This window comes from Heterocephalus glaber, unplaced genomic scaffold, assembly GCF_053883595.1.
Source record: "Heterocephalus glaber isolate CG9 unplaced genomic scaffold, H.glaber_assembly_v1.0 deba00001504, whole genome shotgun sequence".
In the NCBI taxonomy this organism is placed as follows: Eukaryota; Metazoa; Chordata; class Mammalia; order Rodentia; family Bathyergidae; genus Heterocephalus; species Heterocephalus glaber.
Genome location: NW_028258324.1, coordinates 30,703,392 through 30,718,230, shown reverse-complemented (window position 1 = coordinate 30,718,230; position 14,839 = coordinate 30,703,392).

Below are 14,839 nucleotides of genomic sequence, written 5' to 3'. Positions count from 1 at the left end.
TCAAAGTGAAATCCAACTATTGATGTGAAAACATCAGCAAAACTGAATAATGAAAAAGAATTGCTGGAGTCGGTCCCAGCACCCAGAAGGAAGCTCCCCTGCTGCCATCCCAGGCTCCTAGGGCCAAGAAGATGATCCGGACCCAGCACTCGGAAGGAAGCTCCCTGCCTCCATCCCAGGCTCCTACAGCAGTGAAGCTCAGCCAGTCCCAGCACCCGGAAAGAAGCTCCCCCACCGCCACCCCAAGCTTCTAGGGCAGAGAAGGTGAGCCACGTGGGTGCCAGAAGCACACCCTCCCCCCCCCCCCCCGCCGTGGAAATGAGAACACACATAAGCCTCAAAAACAGACTTCCAGATCACCTACAGCAACCCCAAAGGGAAATGAGATGGAACACTCTGATACTCAACCACCTGGACTCTCTGAACTGGCAACAAAAGAGGATCTGGGAAAAATGAAATCAGAAATAATTACTCAGATAACAGCAAAGATTTTGCTCATGGTGCAAGACATAATTAATAAATCTAGAGAGGACACAGATAAAAAAAATAGAGTATCTGAGGAACATGATGGAATCCCAGCATAGGAAACAAATGGAATCCATAAAACAGATACAAACAGATTTCCAAGAGATTAAAAACTCCATCGAAAGTCTGCAGAGCAGAATGAACCAATGTGAGGATAGAATTTCACATATAGAAGATAAGATTGCAATTAGTGACCAGGAAAAGAAAAATTGCTTTAAAATTGTAAGGGAACATGAGAAATCAATCCAGCGGCTGCTAGACAGTGCAAAGAAGAATAACATAAGACTGATTGGAGTCAGTGAGGAAAGAGGAGAGAGTGCAGATGACATAAAAAAACTCTTCACAGAGGTGATGGCAGAAAACTTCCCAAGGAGGGGAAAAGAACTTGACATACAGATAGGTGAGGCATATAGGACTCCAGCTAGCCTTAATCAAAAAAAATCTACACATAGGCATAATAATAGGATTCCAGAAATCCAACAGAAGAACAAAATTCTACAAGCAGTGAGAGAAAAGAAACAAACCACATACAAAGGAAAGCCCATCAGAATCACAGCAGACTTCTCAATGCAAACCCTCAAGGCAAGAAGAGCTTGGAGTGATGGATTTCAAGCCCTAAAGGAAAACAGCCTCCAACCCAGACTGATGTACCCTGAAAAAATATCTTTCAAAATTGATGGAGAAATAAGATACTTTCATGAAAAAGAGCACCTCAGGAACTTCATGAATACCAAACCGGCACTCCAAAAAATTTTAGACAATACCCTAGGAAAAGACAATGAGGATCACAACCCCAGGAAACCTAGCAGAATGAATCCATTGGGCGTGACAGCTTAAATGCAAAGGGGGAGAATCCAACAAAAAGAAAAAGTCATCACAAGGCTTTAAAAACTTTTGACTTCATCTCCTTAATGAGTGTATAATTCAATCTTATTATTGTACTGATAAGTATTTTTCTGATTCTAGAGTTGCACACCATTCCTTGTCCTATACTGGCTATTTATCATCTTCTTATGTCTACATTTTAATTGGGTTGTCTATTAATGAGCTCTAAGAATTCTTTATATATTCTGGTCATAGGTTATATGCATTGTAAATATGGTCTGTTTAAGGACTACTTTTCATTTTAATAATGTCATTTAAAGTTCTAAATTTTGATGGAATCTCATTTAACAATTTTTTTCTTTTATACAACATGTTTTTTGTATCCTAGGTAGTTCTTGCCTACCCCGAATTCATAAATATTTTCCCCTATAATTTCTTCTTAAAGTTTTATACTTTTAGGCTTTCATATTTAGGTTCATAGATCCCTTCAAGTTATTTTCATGTATGAAAAAAAGGGTTGAGATTAATTTTTTATATATGGATACCAGGTGTTCTAGTGCCATTTGCTGAAGACACTATCTCTTCCTCAGCTCTTGAATCAAGTTTATATTCTATAAAATGTTAATGTTAAATAATCTTTCAAAACTCAGTGGACCATATATGTGTGGTTCTATTTTTAGATTCTCTGTTTTATTCCAATGATCTATATGTCTTTCCTTACACCAACACTGCCTTGATTACTGTAGCTTTAGAAGAAGTCTTAAAATTGGGTGCTAAACGTCTTCCAGCACTGTTTTTGTTTTTGTTTTTGTTTTTGGCTTTTCTGGGTCCTTTGTACTCCTACATAACTTTAAAATTTCAATATTCAGTTCTTCATTTATAGCAAGTATACAGGGAACTGAATTTTTATATATACCTTGTGTTTTCTAATCCTGCTAAATTCAAGTACAAGTTCTAGGGGCTCCTAGAGATTTCTTAGTGTTTTCTCTGTTGATGATCATTTCATCTACATATAAAGATTTTGCTTCTGCTGTGCCAATCCTATCCTAATTGTGTCATTTTATTGCCAGACTATTTTGGTTTAGACCTATGTTTCAAAGTCTAATGGACAGATGAAGAGTAGGCATATATGCCCTTGTTCCCCACTTTAAGGAGAAAGCATTGTATCATCTCCATTCATAGAAGGAGGTTTTTTTGGAAGTATGGAGTACATGTCTTTCATCTGTTGAGAAGATTCTGTTCTACTTCTAGTCTCCTGATAGCTTTTAGCATGAACAGCTGTAGAATTTAGTCCAATACTCTTTCTCCAACTAGTGACAGGATCATATGGCTTTCTCCTTTCCTCTGTTAAAATGATGACTTTTGGGGGTGGATCTTCCAATGCTGAACCAACACTGCCATCCCTGTAAAAAAACCACTTTCTGCATACTGCCAGATCTGACTTCTAAGAGTTTGTTTTGTTAAACAAATTTCTATCTATGTTCATACTTTTTTCTTCTATTATCTTTATCCAGTTTTAGGATTAGCACAATGTTGTGTTCCTAAAATGAGGGGAGAAGTGTTCCTTCTTTTTTCTGCTTTAATTGTTTGATATAATTTATCAGTTAAAATGTTTATGAGCCTGCTGTTGTCATATAGGTAGGTTTTCAAGTTAGGAATATACTTTCTTTAATAGGTACTATTCAAATTTTATATTTCCTCCAGAGTTAGTTTCATTAATTTGTCTTCTAAGTTACTTCTTAGAAGTTGTCAAATTTATTTCAAAAAAGATTTTTGTGATATGCTTTCTATATCCTTTTGAATTCTGTAAAATCTGTGGTAATGTCTCCTAGATCTTAATATTGTAATTTAAAAAATGTATAACTGATATTGTGTAACAGGAAGAAAAGGTCTAAAAGAGCAGGGGAATTGGGAGGGGTAGGGGAAGGGAAAAAAGGGAAAGGAAAAAATATGAGAAGAGGAAAAAAATGGAAACAAGGGTGGAGGGGGTGAAAGGAGGGCAAGGGAAGGGGAAAAAGATAAGAACCAAGAGACTCATGTAATGGTACAAGATCCCAATGAAGCATGTAACTGTATTTTATACCTAAAATGTACCAATAAAGTTAATGGGGGGAAAAAAAGAATAATAGAATTCCTACCAAATGGCCAGACTATAAAGAAATCCAAGCACGTTATTTTGCCTATGGCTGAAGTACATTTATACTTCTGCCAAGAACCAAGAACTTACTCTATGTCAAATCTACAAATTAAAAATTCAAACAAAAGAACTAGTTTCCATTACCCAACGTTTTCTGTTTGCCAGATTTGGCATTTAAAAACTGTTAGCTGAATATGCACAGAAAATAAAACAATGTAGGAAATTTTTTCTTTTTTTATTAATATATTTTTGTGATACATAATAAATACACTTTTCATGGGGAATTGGTTTATATATACATATTAAATCTTGGTCTTGTGACTAAAATATTTGTTCGTGAACTAGTTGTAGTTTTTTTAATCTCACCAGTAATATAATCCTATTTCCTATTATGTAATTTAAAGCAGTCTCTAGTCTATTTTCTGTATTTTGTACAGGGTACCCTAGTCAAATGACATCAGAATCACCTTGTACCACATGTGAACTTCCTAAGATAAGGTCTCTGGTGTTTATTACTTTGTTGTAAAGTAAGAATAATACCAATAATATATGATTATTTTCCAAGATTGTTGAAGTTCTCCAAAGTTATATCTTAAAAACAAAACATGAATTATAGTGGAATGGCTTGGTTAAGATTAGACTTAAAGAATTTGGGGGACATTTGTTTAAGAGAGCATCAAAGCTCTTTAAAACACGTAGTTTCCTCTCTCTGAGAATTGAAGGCTTAAAGTTACATCTTCAGATACTTGATTGAATTAGTACATGAAATTCTAAGAAATAGTTGGGAGCATACTTAAAATAGTAATTTCCTGGCAATCAACCTATACACTAACAGGAAGTAAGACCTTACACTGTAGGTCAAGTTGATGAATTTAGGACGTTCAAGTATTTCTCAGTATGGAAACTATGTATTACTTTGCCTATCATTTTTCTTTGATTGAGAACTATGACTGTTGTAAACATTTGGATTGTCATCTTAAAACAATCCCCATTGAACAGTCCCTGTATGTGTTCTAAAGACTGAAAAAACAAGTTCTTCATTCATGTAATTGAACAATGGTTAACCAATTCTTGTAAATGGCAATTGGTATCAACTGTTAAAGTGTAATTTTCAAGTGGTTTTGAACCAAGGCTCTTTCTAAAGATGTAGAATAAACATATGTCAAAATTTTGCTTAAATCCACTTTATTTAACTCGTCAGTTAGTTAGGGAACCATTAAAATGGATTCAGTTGGCTTTCTAGGAAACATAGAAACAAATGAAAATCCCTAATTTGCAGTTTCTGCTTCTTTTGGTAATATGAGTACTCCCACCATGGGTGATTTTAAGCAATCAACATGAAGTCAACCAGCTTTCAGAATTCCTGAAATCTAAACAATTCTCATGAGCTAATCTGAGCTGCTTTCAGCTCACACCTGTTAAATATGTGCATTATAAATAACAAAAGAATCTTAAGATATATAGGCTATAAACTGGGCAGAATCTGATAATATCTAAAGAAGAAATAAACTTTCAGAGTTATCGTTACATCAGACAGGAAGTTCTACTTGCACTTCCATTAGACATCTATCATTTAATGTATGCCCCAATAAATTTTTAAAATAGATTAATCAATAGAAATAAGCCCAGTACTTAACTGACAGAACAGTGGATAACCTCTTTTGTTTTACAAAATTACAAATAATATATTTCAACAGAACAGATTATTAATTCTATAATGAATCAATGTTCATCTGACTCATGTTTGAAAAATGAAATTCCTTTCTTAGGCTGTGAGGTGCTTAAAAGGCAGGGATTTTTCAGTCTTTATTTCCTTAGGAAGTACAGTATCTACAACCAAGTGGGTGCTCAAAATATTTGATATATAAATAGATATAACTTTTGTGGGCAAAGTTGAAGTTAATGTTTTTAAAGGGACAATTTCTTCCCTTTTTAAGTTCCCTAAAAGAAATATGACTGAGCCCAATTAAGATCAACTTATGTTCCTTGGCCTCAAGGACAGCTCTAGTGGTAATAAAAACAAAAACTTTAATGACAGGGAAAAACATGTGATAAACAGTTGTAAATGGGATAGGTCATAAGATGCTGAACAATTTAAATGTATTATTAAAGCAATTCTTTGACTTTTGTTCTCAATTTGTTATAAGAATATGATGTGGAAGGAGATTAAAATACAAATTGTAATTTCTAAAAAGACAAGGCAGTTGAACATTAAATTAACAAGATCATTTGTTGGTCAAATGTTGAAACATAATGGCCACTAGCCTTAGAACCAAAAACTGAAAAGAGTAAAAAATAAAAGTGACATCTAAGATGCTAAGTAAAGGAATGCTGCAAATAAGAGTGTGATCAACCAGCTCAATATAATGTAGTTAATAGGCTGAAGAAGAAAGATCTGGAGATTAAGAAATTGTGTTGAATGATATGGAAGTACTAGGTAAATTGACAAGAATTATAGTGGAGTAGTGATAAAAGCCTTATTGGAATGGGTTCAAGAAAGAATGGAAGGAAAAGTAGAGACAGAAAGTTTAGGCAGTTCTTTTGGGATTTTCTTTGAATTGAAAGAGTGAAAAATGAAGGTATCTTAGTCTTTCTGGCTGCTATCACTTAGACTATCAGACTTATAAGCAAGAAATTGATTTCTTACAGTTCAAGACATTGGATAGTCCAAGATCAAGGTGTCAGAATACCTGGTGTCTAGTCTGGGCTTTTTCCTCATGGATGGTGCCTTCTATGTGTCTTCATATGGAGGAAGGAAGAAGGTAACTTCTTTAAATCTCTTTACAAAGCTACTAATCCAACACCGAATCAGCCCGCTGCAGACAGACAGGTCCTGAGTTGCACAGAACACCCTGAATCAGCTCGCTGCAGACAGGCAGGTCTGTGCATGCACTACCGAGGTCCTGAGTCATGAGGAAGACACCAAATCACCCTGCTGCAGACAGGCAGCCACCTGATTCCACACTACAGAGACGCAGAGGACACTAAACCACCAGACCAAGGCACTGAGTCCCACTGTTCCTGGCCCAGAGTTAGGGGCTTCTGAGCTGTCTTCCCACTGCTCCTGGTCCAGAGGAAGGGGCTTCCCAGTCACCATCTCTCCCACTGCTCCCAGCCCAGAGGAAAGGGCTTTTGGGCCACCTTCTGTCCCAATGCTCCTGGCCCAGAGGAAGGGGCTTCTGGGCCACCATCCCTCCCACTGCTCCCGGCCCAGAGGGAGGGGCTTCTGAGCCACCATCCCCCTGCTTCTGGTCCAGAGGAAGGGGTTTACAGGCCACCATCCCTCCGGCTGCTCTCAGCCCACAGGAAAGGGCTTCTGGGTCACCATCCCTACCGCTGCTCTGGGCCCCTGCCGCACCTCACCCAGCTCAGAGGAGGTAATCTGTGCAGGCACTAACAGCCCCCCCTCCCCAGTCGAAATGAGAAAACACGTAAATAAGTCTCAAAACCAGACTTCCAGATCACCTACAGAAGCCCCAAAGGGAAATGAGATGGAACACTCTGATACTCAACCAACTGGACACACTGAACTGGCAACAAAAGGGGATCTGGAAAAAATGAAATCAGAAATAATTTCTCAGATAACAGGAGAAATTGTGCCCCTAGTGCAAGACATGATTAATAAATCTAGAGAGGAGCTCAGGAACATGATGGAATCCCAACATAAGAAACAAATGGAATCCATAAAACAGATGCAAATAGATTTCCAGGACATGAAAAACTCCACTGAAAGTCTACACAGCAGAATGAGCCAATGTGAGCACAGAATTTCAGATACAGAAGATAAGATTGCAATTAGTGACCAGGAAAAGAAAAATTGCTTCAAAATTATAAGGGAACATGAGAAATCAATCCAGCAGCTGCTAGGTGATGCAAAAAAGAATAACATAAGACTGATTGGGCTCAATGAAGGAACAGGAGAGAGTGCAGATGACATAAAAAATCTCTCCACAGAAATAACGGCAGAAAACTTCCCAAGCAGGGAAAAAGAGCTTGACATACAGATAAGTGAGGCATATAGGACTCCAGATAGCCTTGATCAAAAAAAATCTACACATAGGCATATAATTGTTAAGATTCCAGAAACACAAGAGAAGAATAAAGTTCTCCATGCAGTCAGAGAAAAGAAACAAATCACATACAAAGGAAAGCCCATCAGAATCACAGCAGACTTCTCAACACAAACCATCAAGGCAAGAGGAGCTTGGAGTGACATATTCCAAGCCCTAAAAGAAAACAGCCTCCAACCCAGATTGATGTACCCTGCAAAACTATCTTTCAAAATGGATGGAGAAATAAGATACTTTCATGACAAAGAGCACCTTAGGAACTTCATGAATACCAAACCAGCACTCCAAAGGATTTTACACAATAACCTAGGAACAGACATTGAGGATCACAACCCCAAGAAGCAAAGCAGAATGAACCCATCTGGCATGACAAGAAATTAAATGTAAAGGGGGAGAACCCAACAAAAAGAAAAAGTCATGGCAATGACAAGTCAATATGTTTCAGTTATAACCATCAATGTTAATGGTCTCAATTCACCAATCAAAAGAAATAGACTGAAAGAATGGGTCAAGAAGCAAAATCCAACAATATGCTGCATACAAGAAACACACTTCATTCAAAAGGAAACTCATAGACTGAAAGTTAAAGGGTGGAAAACAATACTGCATGTGACAGGAACCCAAAAAAAAGCAGGAGTAGCTATCCTCTTTGCAGATCAAGTAGATTTCAAACCAGCACTGATTAAGAGAGATGAAGAAGGACACTACATCCTTGTAAAGGGAAGAATCAAAGAGGAAGAGATGACAATCAGAAATATCTATGCCCCAAACACTAGTGCACCCAACTATATAAAACAAATACTAATGGACATGAAAAGTCATATATGCACTAATACAATTGTAGTGGGGGACCTCAACACCCCACTGTCACAAATAGATAGATCAATTAGACTAAAAATAAGTCATGAAATACTAGAACTCAATTGAACTCTTGAACAAATGAACTTAACAGATGTTTACAGAGTCTTCCACCCCACAAAATCAGAATACACATTCTTCTCAGCTGCACATGGGTCATTCTCCAAAATAGACCACATACTCACACATAGAACATGTTTGAGTGAGTGTAAAGGGATTTAAGTTATTCCCTGTATATTATCAGACCATAGTGTGATGAAATTGGAGATCCATAGCAAAAGAAACTCAAAAAAATTCATAAACACATGGAAATTGAACAACACACTTCTAGATAACCAATGAGTCACAGAGGAAATTAAAGAAGAAATCAGACAGTTCCTTCAATTAAATGACAATGACAATACAACATATGGGAATTTATGGGACACAATAAAAGCAGTCTTACGAGGGAAATTCATAGCAGTGAATACACATATTAGGAAAACAGAATGAACCCAATTAAACAACCTGATGCTGAACCTCAAGCTTCTAGAAGAAGAAGAGCAGGACAACCCCAAAGCTCATACAAGGGAGGAAATTATAAAGATCAGAGGAGAAATCAATGCAATGGAGACTAAGAGAATGATACAAAAAATCAATGAAACCAAGAGTTGGTTCTTTGAAAGAATCAACAAAATTGACAAACCTTTAGCCAACCTTGTCAGAAAAAGGAAAGAAAAGGCCCAAATCCATGCAATTAGGAATGAAAAGGGTGAAATTACAACAGACCCAGAAGAAATCCAGAGGATCATCAATACCTACTTCCAGAACCTATACACCAATAAGATGGACAACACAGAAGAAAAGGGCAGATTCCTAGATACATATGAATTACTAAAGTTGAATGAAGAAGACCTAAAAATTCTGAACAACTCAATGTCAACCAATGAAATTGAAAATGTAATTAAAAACTTATCAACTAAGAAAAGCCCAGGCCCTGATGGCTTCACTGCTGAATTCTACAAGACATTTAGAGAGGAACTGCTACCACTACTGTTTAAACTCTTCAATGAAATTGAAAGGGAAGCAATACTCCCAAATTCATTCCTGGAAGCAAGCATCACCTTGATCCCCAAAGCAGAGAAAGACCCAACCGAAAAAGAGAACTATACGCCAATCTCACTAATGAACATAGATGCAAAAATCCTTAATAAGATACTGGCAAACAGAATGCAGAAGATCATCAAGAAGATCATACATCCTGATCAAGTGGGATTCATCCCATGGATGCAGGGATGGTTCAATATATGAAAATCAATCAATGTAATACACTACATCAATAGAGCCAAGGACAAAAACCATATGATTATCTCCATAGATGCAGAAAAAGCATTTGACAAAATCCAACATGCATTTATGATAAGAGCTCTACAAAAAATTGGAATAGATGGTCTTTACCTCAAACTGATAGAAGCCATCTATGAAAAACCAACAGCCAATATCATACTAAATGGTCAAAAACTGAAATCCTTCACACTAAAATCAGGAAAAGACAAGGATGTCCACTATCACCACTCTTGGTCAGTATAGTTCTGTAAACATTAGCCATGGCAATTAGACAAGTGAAACAAATAAAAGGAATAAAGATAGGTAATGAAGAAGTCAGATTGTCATTATTTACAGATGACATGATACTTTATATAGAAGACCTCAAGAACTCCACCAAAAGTCTTCTAGACTTAATAACCAAATTCAGTCATGTAGCTGGTTACAAGGTCAACACACAAAAATCAATAGCTTTCCTCTACACCAATGACAGACTCACTGAGAGCGAAATAGGGCAAACAATGCCTTTCACAACTGCGTCCAACAAACTGAAATACCTAGGAATCATCCTAATGAAAGAAATCAAAGACCTCTTCTCTGAAAACTATGACACTCTGAAAAGAGAGATTGAAGATGATATCAGAAAATGGACAGACATCCCCTGCTGCTGGGTAGGAAGGATTAATATAGTGAAAATGGCCATACTTCCAAAACTGCTATATAGATTTAATGCAATTCCAATTGAGATCCCAGCAGCATACTGCACAGACCTCGAGAAAACAATCCAAAAATTCATTTGGAACAAGAAGAGACCCAGAATAGCAAAAGCAATTCTAGGTAACAGAGACATGGCAGGGAGTATCACAATCCCCAACCTGCAACTATACTAAAAAGCTACTGTGATAAAAACAGCATGGTACTGGCAAAGAAACAGACTTGAGGACCAGTGGAACAGATTAGAAGATGCAGAAACAATGCCAGACACCCTCAACCATCTCATCTTCGATAAAGGAGCCAAACACCCTCACTGGAGGAAAGATAGCCTCTTTAATAAATGGTGCTGGAAAAATTGGGCTTCAACTTGCCAAAGATTAAAACTAGACCTATATCTCTCACCATGCACTAAACTAAAATCAAAATGGATTAAAGATCTAAATATTAAAATAGAAACTCTGAACCAGTTGGAACAGAGGTTAGGTAGAACCCTTGAAGACATCGGTGTAGGAAAAGATTTTATGAACAAAACCTCAGTTGCCATGAACTAGCACAAACAATCAACAAGTGGGGTCTCTTCTTATTAAAAAGCTTCTGCACAGCAAGAGAAACCACCAGCAGTGTGAAGAGACAACCCACAATGTGGGAAAAAAATCTTCACCTGCTCTTCCTCAGACAAAGGTCTATTATCTCGAATCTATAAAGAACTTAAAAAGATCAGACCTCCCAAATTTAAAGACCCAATCCAAAAATGGCCATCTGAAATGAACAGACATTTCTCAGACAAAGAAGTAGAAATAGCAAATAGATACATGAAAAAATGTTCACATCACTGGTCATTCGAGAGATGCAAATGAAAACAACACTGAGATTCCACTTCACTCCAGAAAGAATGGCTGCTATCATGAAATCAACCAAGAACAAATGCTGGTGGTGCTGTGGGGAAAGAGGAACCCTGCTCCACTGCTGGAGGGAGTGTAGACTGGTGCAAGCACTGTGGAAATCAGTATGGAGACACCTCAAAGAACTAGGACTGGAAGTCCCATTTGACCCCACTATTCCACTGGTGGGGATCTTCCCCAAAGAATTAAAAGAATCATCCCACAGTGATATATGTGCACCCATGTTCCTAGCAGCAAAATTTGTAATAGTTAAAACTTGGAAACAGCCCAAATGCCCATCAACTGGAGACTGGATAAAGAAAATGTGGTTTTTTAATAAAATGGAGTACTACTCAGCCATAAAAAATGAGAAATTAGAGACATTTATAGCTAAGTGAATGCACATTGAGGCAATACTCTTAAGTGAAATAAATAGGACACACATGTGTAAATACTGAATAGTGTCTGTGGTGTGAGAAACTGAAAGTGTAAATAAGGACTAAAATGTATAATAGGTAATGTGAAATAGGAAGAAAAGGGGCAAAGGGGAAGGAAGTGGGAGGGGAAAGGATAGAAGGGAATGGGTTTAATATGAGAAAATGGAAAAATAGGAACAAAATCTTTGTAAGTAGGGAGGAATGGAGGCGTTGAAGGGAGGGCTGAGCAAGGGTGAAAAATAAGAACCAAGAGAGACTGTGTAAAGGTGCAAATTTCCAATGATGAATGTCATTATATTGTATACCTAAAATGTACCAATGATTAGAATGAATAATCAATAATGTAAAATAGGAAGAAAAGGTCCAAAGGGGTAGGGGTCATGGGAGGGGCAGGGGAAAGGAAAAAAGGGAAAGGAAAAAATGATGAGAAATGGAAAAAATGGAAGTAAAGTCTTTGTAAATAGGGAAGGGTGGAGGGCGTGAAGGGAGGGCTAGAAATGGGGAAAAAATAAGAACCAAGATGCATTATGTAAAGGTACAATTCCCAATGAGAAATGTAATTGTGTTGTATACCTACAATGTACCAATACAAGAATTTAATGCAAAAAAAAGCTACTAATCCATGTGAGGGTGAATCCCTCATGCTATGAAATCACTTACCTCCAAAGCTCTCTGATATTGCTTATATCTAGATGTCCCCTCAAATTCTCATGCCATCATAGGTGGAGTTTTTGGGAGGTGATTGGATTATGGATATGTGATACTGCATCATGGTGTGTGATACTTGATTAGTCCACTGATGAGTTTATAGCTGGGTATCATATTTAAAGGTGAAGCCTAGTAGGAAGTGATGGGTCCCTGTGGGTGTGGCCTGGAAGGGCATACATATATATATATATATATATATATATATATATATATATATATATATGTATGTATATGGCTGATCGCTTCCTGCCTGCTATGCCCCTCTGCCATGCTGCCCTGCCTTGGAGCAAGCCAACTATGACTGAAACTCTGGAAATTGTGAGCCAAAATAAACCTTTCTTCCTTTAAATTGAAGTTGTCAGGTTTTGTATCTCAATGATAAGAAAGTAACTACAATATTATCACATGAAGCATTAGGTTCCAGCATGAGTAGTAGAAAGACACCAACTTTCAACTCATACCACAGAGTTTTCGGTTTGTGTTAATTTTTAAACAAAAGGGTAAATATTTTGTTTAGATTGCTGAGAATAACCCACTTTACAGAGAAAATAATTATGGAGGAGAAGAAGAAACAAAGCCAATAAAAAAAGGAGAAAGGGGATGGAATACAGGGAATCAGTGGTTACTGAAGTCCTCAGTTTTTCAGTGATATACAAAATTTAAATTCAATATTATTGTTGACCACACTCACTCATGACTTTTCTATGAATTATGAATTTTAAGTAATTTAAATATTTTATCAAATAATAGAAAATATACAAAATAAAAATATGGATCTGACTAATTTATTACCACTCAGGTCAAGAAATAGAACTTTTTTAGCAACCAGAAATACCAATTGTGCCCCTACCTAATCATACCTTTTCTTGCTTCCTGCTCCCCCTACTAAAATAAAAACACAATATGTTTCTGACTTCAGTGGAAATCAGGTCTTTGGATTTACTTATAGTTTTATATATAGAACAAATCACTAAACACTACAATTAAATTTTGTGTTTTATTTTTTAAATAAATGGAATCACATATATTACTATTTTGTGATTTTATATATGGTATCTTTGGTTTATGTTTTTGAGATTCATCTACTGATTCTGTAGATAATTCATTATCATTGCTTTTTGCTATCCCATTGTATATCTTAATTAACTATCTATTAATGAAAGATATGTAATTGTTTTTTCTTTTCAAGAATAATACATACACTTGTCTCCTGAAATAGTTGTTTTTGTTTTGGTTAAATAGATACTTCACTGCAGAGTTGCTGGGTCATATGTTTTATGTGTTTTCTGCTTTGGTAGACAATGCCTGAGTGTTGTCTCAAGTGATTCTAGAGATTTACACACTCATCAGTTGTGAGAGCTCCCATTCTTCCATATTCACACAAACTCTTTTTATTGCCAATCTTATTTTTAGTGATCACAGTTAATAGGTACTGATATATCACTGTGATTTAAAATTGTATTTTCTTGATGATTAACATAGTCAACTATATTTTCTTATATTTATTGTCTTCTTCCACTTGGTGAACAATATTTCTTTCTTTTAAAAGTGTCTTGTATAAAAAAAACTTTGTAATTTTAATGTAGTCAAATTCATCAATTTTTTCTTCTATAATTAATTTCTTTTGTGTCCTGAAAAGTATATCCCAACCTAGATACCATTGAAAGTTATCTGTTAGATTGTTCTCTGGAACCATCATTGTTTTGCCCTTCATACTTATCTTTTCAATCTTTATGGGATTATAAATATTATATTTATTAATAGACTGTGAGAAGGATTCATGAAGTTTTATTTTTTCCTAGGTGGATAATTCATCAACTAAAGGATCATTTAATGTATTTCCTTGCTACTTTTCTTCTATCTGCAGTAATTTTTTTGTCATAAATAAAGTATCCCTTAAAAGTATAGGTATATTTCTGGGTTTCCTATTCTATTCCAATGGTCCATTTATGAGTTCTTTCACAGAAATCACACTCTTTCAGTTATTTTAGGTTTATAATAAATCTTGACGTTTACTATAGAAATCATTTTCATTGAGTTTTTTCTTTTTAAGAAATGTCTCTCCCAATTATACTTTACTATATATTTATTTGTTTAAATATTTATTTATTTAAATGTTTTAAAATATTTTTACGATTAAAGAACATCTTTAATTCTTTGCTATCCTGACAGATCACTGATTACTCCAAACATCTGAATATATATCTATATCTGTAGATGTATTTATGTAGATTATATATGTATATATATCTACTATATCTATGGATATATATCTATGTGCTGGTACCTTGTTTCATGGAATGCTGTTCTCTAAGAATTCAGTTTATGAACGGAAGCATTCAGCAATATTTTGCTTCCATTTGTGAACTTTGCTTCGAG